Raw genomic sequence first — 7432 nt, forward strand, 5'->3', positions numbered from 1 at the left:
ATATATTAGAACTTGGGCTTGTTTAAGAAGTAGTAACAGTGGTGGAAATATATGTCATGAGGAAGTAAAAGACAATAGTTGAGTTTCGGGAACAAACTCTGTATCATCATTGCCATCACTATTAGAACCAGATTGGATCCACTCCTCGTCTGACTCGGACTCTTCGAAAACCAAACCAACATCGAGTTTGGCCATTTGGAGAAAGGACCAATTTCTTGTGGGGGATTCGATTCTTCCCACCTAACTAGGTTCTACTGCACAACTGGTACATGAAATTGTGATACACAACTTCGTGCAGCTGACCAGTAAGTAGACCGGGTCGTTCAAGTAATACCTTACGTGAGTAAGGGTCGATCCCACGGAGATTGCCGACTTGAAGCAAGCTATGGTTATCTTGTAACTCTTAGTCAGGTGATTAATAATAAGAATGATTTTTGTTTATGAATAATGAATAACATGAAATAAAAAGTACTTGTGATTTAGTAATGAGGAACAGGTTGGGGTTTTGGAGATGCTCTGTCTTCTGAATCTCTGCTTTCCTACTATTGTCTTCTTTATGCACGCAAGGTTCCTTCCATGGCAAGCTGTATGTTGGTGGATCACCATTGTCAATGGCTACCATCCGTCCTCTCAGTGAAAATGGTCCAACTACGGGTTTCGTAGGGCTAATCATCTGTTGGTTCTCACTCGTGTTGGAATAGGATCTATTGATCCTTTTGCACACTGTCACTGCGCCCGGCATTTGTGAGTTTGAAGTTCGTCACAGTCACCCATTCCCAAATCCTACTCGGAATACCACAGACAAGGTTTAGACTTTCCGAATCTCAAGAGTGCTGCCAATTGATTTTAGCTTATACCATGAAGACTCTGGTTCCACGGATCTTAACGCTCTGTTGTCAAGAGAAGCAATCAAACTTGTGGACCAGGAACTCAAGAGATACACACTCAATCTAAGATTGAACGGAAGTGGTTGTCAGGCACACGTTCATAAGTTGAGAATGGTGATGAGTGTCACGGATCATCACATTCATCATGTTGAAGTGCGAATGAATATCTTAGAATAGAAACAAGCGTGATTAAATAGAAAACAGAAGTAATTGCATTAATTCATCGAGACACAGTAGAGCTCCTCACCCCCAACCATGGGGTTTAGAGACTCATGCCGTAGAAGATACAAATTCAGATGTAAAATGTCATAAGTTACAAAATGAATCTCTAAAAGTAGTTTTTATACTAAACTAGTAACCTAGGTTTACAGAAAATGGGTAAACTAAGATAGATAGTGCAAAAATCCACGTCCGGGGCCCACTTGGTGTGTGTTTGGGCTGAGCATTGAAGCTTTCACGTGTAGAGGCTATTCCTGGTGTTAAATGCCAGCTTTGGTGCCAGTTTGGGTGTTTAACTCCAACTTTTATGCCAGTTCTGGCGTTTAACGCCAGAAAAGAGTAAAAAGTTGGCGTTAAAATGCTAGTTTGCGCTATCAAATCTCTGGCAAAGTATAAACTATTATAAATTTCTAGAAAGCCCAAGATGTCTTCTTTCCAACGCAATTGAGAGCGCGCCAATTTGGCTTCTATAGCTCCAGAAAATCCATTTCGCGTGCAGAAGGGTCAGAATCCAACAGCATCTGCAGTCCTTTTTCAGCCTCTCAATCATATTTTTGCTCAGGTCCCTCAATTTCAGCCAGAAAATACCTGAAATCACAGAAAAACACACAAACTCATAGTAAAGCCTAGAAATGTGATTTTTGCATAAAAACTAATAAAAATATACTAAAAAGTAGCTAAAGTATACTAAAAACTATAGGAAAATACCACCAAAAAGCGTATAAAATATCCGCTCATCACAACACCAAACTTAAACTGTTTCTTGTCCTCAAGCAACTAGATAAATAAAATAGGATAAAAAGAAGATCAAGAGGCAACACATCTCAAAGTTTTAAGTGAAGCTCAGATTCTAATTATATGAGCGGGACTAGTAGCTTTTTTCTCCTGAACAATTTTGGCATCTTAATTTATCCTTTGAAGCACATAATGATTGGCATCCATAAGAACTCAGAATTCAGATAGTGTTATTGATTCTCCTAGTTTAATGTGTTGATTCTTGAACACAGCTACTTTATGAGTTTTGGTTGTGACTGATAAACCACTATTTTATGATATATCTTGTGCTTAAATTGAATAATTTTGTCAACTCTTCACCCACTTATTCATATGAATTTGCATGGTTTTACAATTCCTTCCTTATGATATGACATATGAGAAAACATGTTTCCTATGCTTTAAAATTATTAAATTTAATTATCCTTTATTACCATTCGATGCCGTGATTCGTGTGTTGAGTACTTTAAGGTTTTATAGGGCAGGAATGACTTAAAGGATGGAAATGAAACATACAAAAATGGAAGGAAAGCACAAATTAGAGTTTTTGGAGAAACTGGCAGCGACGCGTCCGCATGGACGATGCGAACGCGTGCTTTGCGTAAATTGGCATCAACGCGAGCGCATGGACGATGCGAACGCTTGACTCGCGAAACACAACTAACGCGGACGCATGACTGACGCATCGGCGTGGAAGAGCAGAACTCCAAAGGATGCGACCGCGTGACCCACGCGGACGCGTGACGTGCGCGATCTACAGAATTTACAGAAGTCAGCCCCAGCGACTTCTGGGCCCTTTTTGGTCCAGATCCAATCCCAGAGAACACAGATTAAAAGGCTATAAGTGGAGAAATCCATCCATTCATCAGGGGTAGACACTGGATACATGATACAACATACATTCATATTTCACTTTTCATAATTTAGATGTAGTTTTTAGAGAGAGAAGTTATCTCCTCTCTCTTAAGGATTAGGATTTAGGATTTAGAATTTCTCTTAATTTTAGGATTATCTCATCTTCATATCAGGTTCAATATTCCTTTATTTTGACTTCTCTTATTTGTTAATTATTTATGTTGCCAAATTGGCTTATGGACCATTCATGTTATGATTTTCTTAATTAATACACATTGAGGTATTTCAGACTCATGATTATTTTGCTCTATTTATGATTTATTTTTCCTTTTGGCTTTGATTGATTAATTGGTAACTCTTGAATTGTCAAACTCATCGTGATTGATGATTGCTATCTTTGCTGATTAATTTAGATTCCTATAACTCTAGTCTTTCCCTAGGAGTTGACTAGGACTTTAGGTGTTAAAGTGATTTGTCCACTTAACTTACCTTCATAGTTAGAGGTTGACTTAGTGGGAGCAAAAATATAATTCTCATTACCATTGATAAGAATAACTAGGATAGGACTTCCAGTTTTCATACTTTTTCCAAGAGATTTCTTAGTTAGTAATTTATTAATTCCTGCAATCCATTTCTCTTGTTCAAAACCTTTTCAAAACCCAAAAACACTGTTTTTCATAACCAATAGTAAAACACGCTTCCCTGAAATTCCTTGAGAAGACGACCCGAGGTTTGAATACTTCCGTTTATAAATTTTATTGGGTTTGTTACTTGTGACAACCAAATGTTTGTAAGAAAGGGATTCTTGTCAGTTTAGAAGCTATACTTACAACGAGACTTTATTTGTGAAAATTCTAGATCGCGCGAGAGTTTCGTTCTTCAATGACCTTAAGCATCTTGTTTTCCAGTAGTACTATAGGATACATAAATGCCACAGACACATAACTAGGTAAAACTTTCAGATTGTGACTCAGCTTTGCTAGAGTCCCCAGTTAGAGGTGCCCAGAGTTCTTAGGCACACTCTTTTACTTTGGATCACGACTTTAACCACTCAGTCTCAAGCATTTTACTTGGACCTTCATGCCACAAGCACATGGTTAGGGATAACTTGATTTAGCCGCTTAGGCCAGGATTTCATTCCTTTGGGCCCTCCTATCCATTAATGCTCAAAGCCTTGGATCCTTTTTACCCTTGTCTTTTTATTTTAAGGGCTATTGGCTTTTCCTGCTTGCTTTTTCTTTCTTTCTTTTTTTTCTCTTAATTTTTTTCGCAAATTGCTTTTTTTGTATTTTTCACTGCTTTTTCTTGCTTCAAGAATCAATTTCATGATTTTTCATATTATCAATAACATTTCTCTTTCTTTTCATCATTCTTTCAAGAGCCAACAAATTTAACATTCATAAACTTCACTATAAAAAATATGCATTGTTCAAGCATTCATTCAGAAGACAAAAAGTGTTGCCACCACATAAAGAATAATTAGAATTTTTCTTATTGAAAACTTGAAATAATTGCCTCCTTACTCTAAAGAAAATCTACTATCTTATTCATGTTTAGTGATGATGAGAAGAACAAATTATAGCTTACTTGGAGATAATAAAAATAAAAATAAAGACCCTAATTACTAATACTTATGTAATTCTTAAGATAGGTTTCTAATAATAAAAGTTATCACAGATTTAAGATTAGGACTCAACAACCTTTATTTTGGAAGATGGATGCTTCTTCAATCTGTGGGGTGTCTAGTCCCTCAAGGGAGAGCTTCTGGCGCTTCAGCTCCTGTAGCTCATGCCCTTGCTTTTCTTGTTCCTTAAGCAGCTTGCAGAGCATGCTATTTTGATTTTGCTATTCTTCTTTAACTTGATCCATAGCTTCTTGCAGCTTGGTGACAGATGCTTCTAAGCAGGCCCAGTAGTCAATTTGAGGGATTTCTGGGAGGAACTCCTGCGCCCTCCTCTTGATGGAGTTGTCGTATACTTGTTGTCCATCCATTGACTTTTTGGTGATTGGATGCTCGACTGAGATAAACTCATCCACTTCCATCTTTACCACAGCATCTTTACATAGCAGAGAGATTAAGCTTGGGTAAGTCAATTTGGCTTCAGTGGAGTTCTTATTTGCAATTGTGTAAATCTCACAAGCGATCAGATGATGAATCTCCACTTCGTTTTCCAGCATAATGCAATGAATCATCACTACTCTTTTGACGGTGACATCAGAGCGGTTGCTAGTGGGCAGTATAGAATGCCCAATGAAGTCCAACCAGCCCCTAGCGACTGGTTTGAGATCTCCTCTCTTGAGTTGGTTTGGGACACCTTTTGAGTTGGTTATCTACTTAGATCCAGGGAGGCATATGTTCTCTAGAACTTGGTCCAAACACTTATCTACTCTCACCATTCTCCTATTAAAAGATTATGGATCATCTTGTAGTTGAGGCAGCTTGAAGACCTCTCTTATTTTGTCTTGGTGGAAATAAATAGTCTTCCCTCTGACCATAGTTCGAAAGGTATGGAAGGAAGTTCCCGTCATTCTCTGCTTATCTATTAACCACAGATTTGAGTAGAATTTCTGGACCATGTTTCTTCCTACTTTTGTCTCAGGATTAGCTAGGATTTCCCATCCTCTGTTTTGACTCTATTCTTGGATCTCCGGATATTCATCTTCTTTCAGATCGAACATAACTTCTGGGATCACTGACCTCAAACCCATTATTTTGTGGTAATGGTCTGCATGTTCTTTGGTTAAGAACCTCTCTTGATTCCAAAGTGGTTTTGGATTATTCTCTTTCTTGCCTCTTAGAGTGGTTTGTTTTCCTTTAGGGGTCATGATCTTGGTGAGTTTTTGCTCAATGATCACAGAAAAACACACCAAACTTAGAGGTTTGCTTGTCCTCAAGCAAAAGAAAGGAAATGAGAGGAATAGAGGGGAAGACAGATTCGAATAGTGGATTGATGGGGATGGCCGAACATGTATTTAAAAGGGAGGGGGTGGGTTTCGAAAATTTTGAAAAAGATATGATAGAAAAATATGATTTGGAAAAGATGAATCATGATATAAAAAAGATAAGATTTTAAAATTCAAAATATATGGAAAAGATATAAATAAATTAAATTTGAATTTTTGTTGATGCATCTAAGAATTTAAAAGATGATATGATGAGTTGGAAAAGATAATTGAGTTTTTGAAAAAGATTTGAAAGAGATTTTGAAAGAAAATTGAAAAGAATCTAGAAGATTATTAAATTTTTGAAAATTGAATTTGAGAGATGAAAATTTGTAATATGTTTATGCAGAAAATTATGAATTAAAACATGAAAATTTGAAAAAAAAAACTGAAGTGAAAACAAAATCTCCTCCCCTATCCTTTCTGGCGTTAAACGCCCAGAATGGTACCATTCTAGCGATTAACGCCCATTTGTTGGCCATTTTGGGCATTTAACGCCTAGCCAGGTACTGGTGGACGAAATTGTGATCAACAATAATGGCTCTTTAGCATGTGCACAAAAACATTAACTCAGCACTTTCTTTCCACAATCTCGTTCAACTAACCAGCAAGTGTACTGGGTCGTCCAAGTAATAAACCTTACGTGAGTAAGAGTCGATCCCACAGAGATTGTTGGTATGAAGCAAGCTATGGTCACCTTGTAAATCTCAGTTAGGCAGATTAAATTGGTTTATGGTGAGTTCGAAAATTAGTAAATAAATAGAAAATAAAAGGGATAGAAATACTTATGTAAATCAATAGTGGGAATTTCAGATAAGTGTGTGAAGATGCTGTGCTCCTCTCGTATCTCTATTTTCTTATTACATTCATCCAATCCTTCCTACTCCTTTCCATGGCAAGCTGTATGTAGGGCATCACCGTTGTCAATGGCTACATCCCATCCTCTCAGTGAAAACGTTCCTATACTCTGTCACAGCACGGCTAATCATCTGTCGGTTCTCAATCAGGTTGGAATAGAATCCCTTGATTCTTTTGCGCTTGTCATCATGCCCAGCCTTCAGGAGTTTGAAGCTCGTCACAGTCATTCAATCCCAGAATCCTACTCGGAATACCATAGACAAGGTTTAGACTTTCCGGATCCTCATGAATGCCGCCATCTACCTAGCTTATACCACGAAGATTCTGTTGGGGAATCTAAGAGATATGCGCTCGGCCTAGAGTAGAACGGAAGTGGTTGTCAGTCACGCGCGTTCATAGGTGAGAATGATGATGAGTGTCACGGATCATCACATTCATCAAAGTTAAGTGTAACGTATATCTTGGAATAAGGATAGAAGAGAATTGAATAGAAAGTAATAATAATTGTATTGAAACTTGAGGTACAGCAGAGCTCCACACCCTTAATCTATGGTGTGTAGAAACTCCACTGTTGAAAATACATAAGTAAAAGGTTCAGGCATGGCCGAATGGCCAGCCCCCATGGTCTAAGGACTAGGCGTCCAGAGATGTCTAATACACTAGTAAAAAGTCCTATTTATAATAAACTAGCTACTAGGGTTTACATGAGTAAGTAATTGATGCATAAATCCACTTTCGGGGCCCACTTGGTGTATGTTTGGGCTGAGTTTGATCTATCCACGAGCTGAGGCTTTTCTTGGAGTTGAACGCCAAGTTATAACGTGTTTTGGGCGTTCAACTCCGGATCATGACGTGTTTCTGGCGTTTAACTCCAGACAGCAGCATGTACTTGGCGT

Source organism: Arachis hypogaea, chromosome 5 (assembly GCF_003086295.3).
Source record: "Arachis hypogaea cultivar Tifrunner chromosome 5, arahy.Tifrunner.gnm2.J5K5, whole genome shotgun sequence".
Classification (NCBI taxonomy): domain Eukaryota; kingdom Viridiplantae; phylum Streptophyta; class Magnoliopsida; order Fabales; family Fabaceae; genus Arachis; species Arachis hypogaea.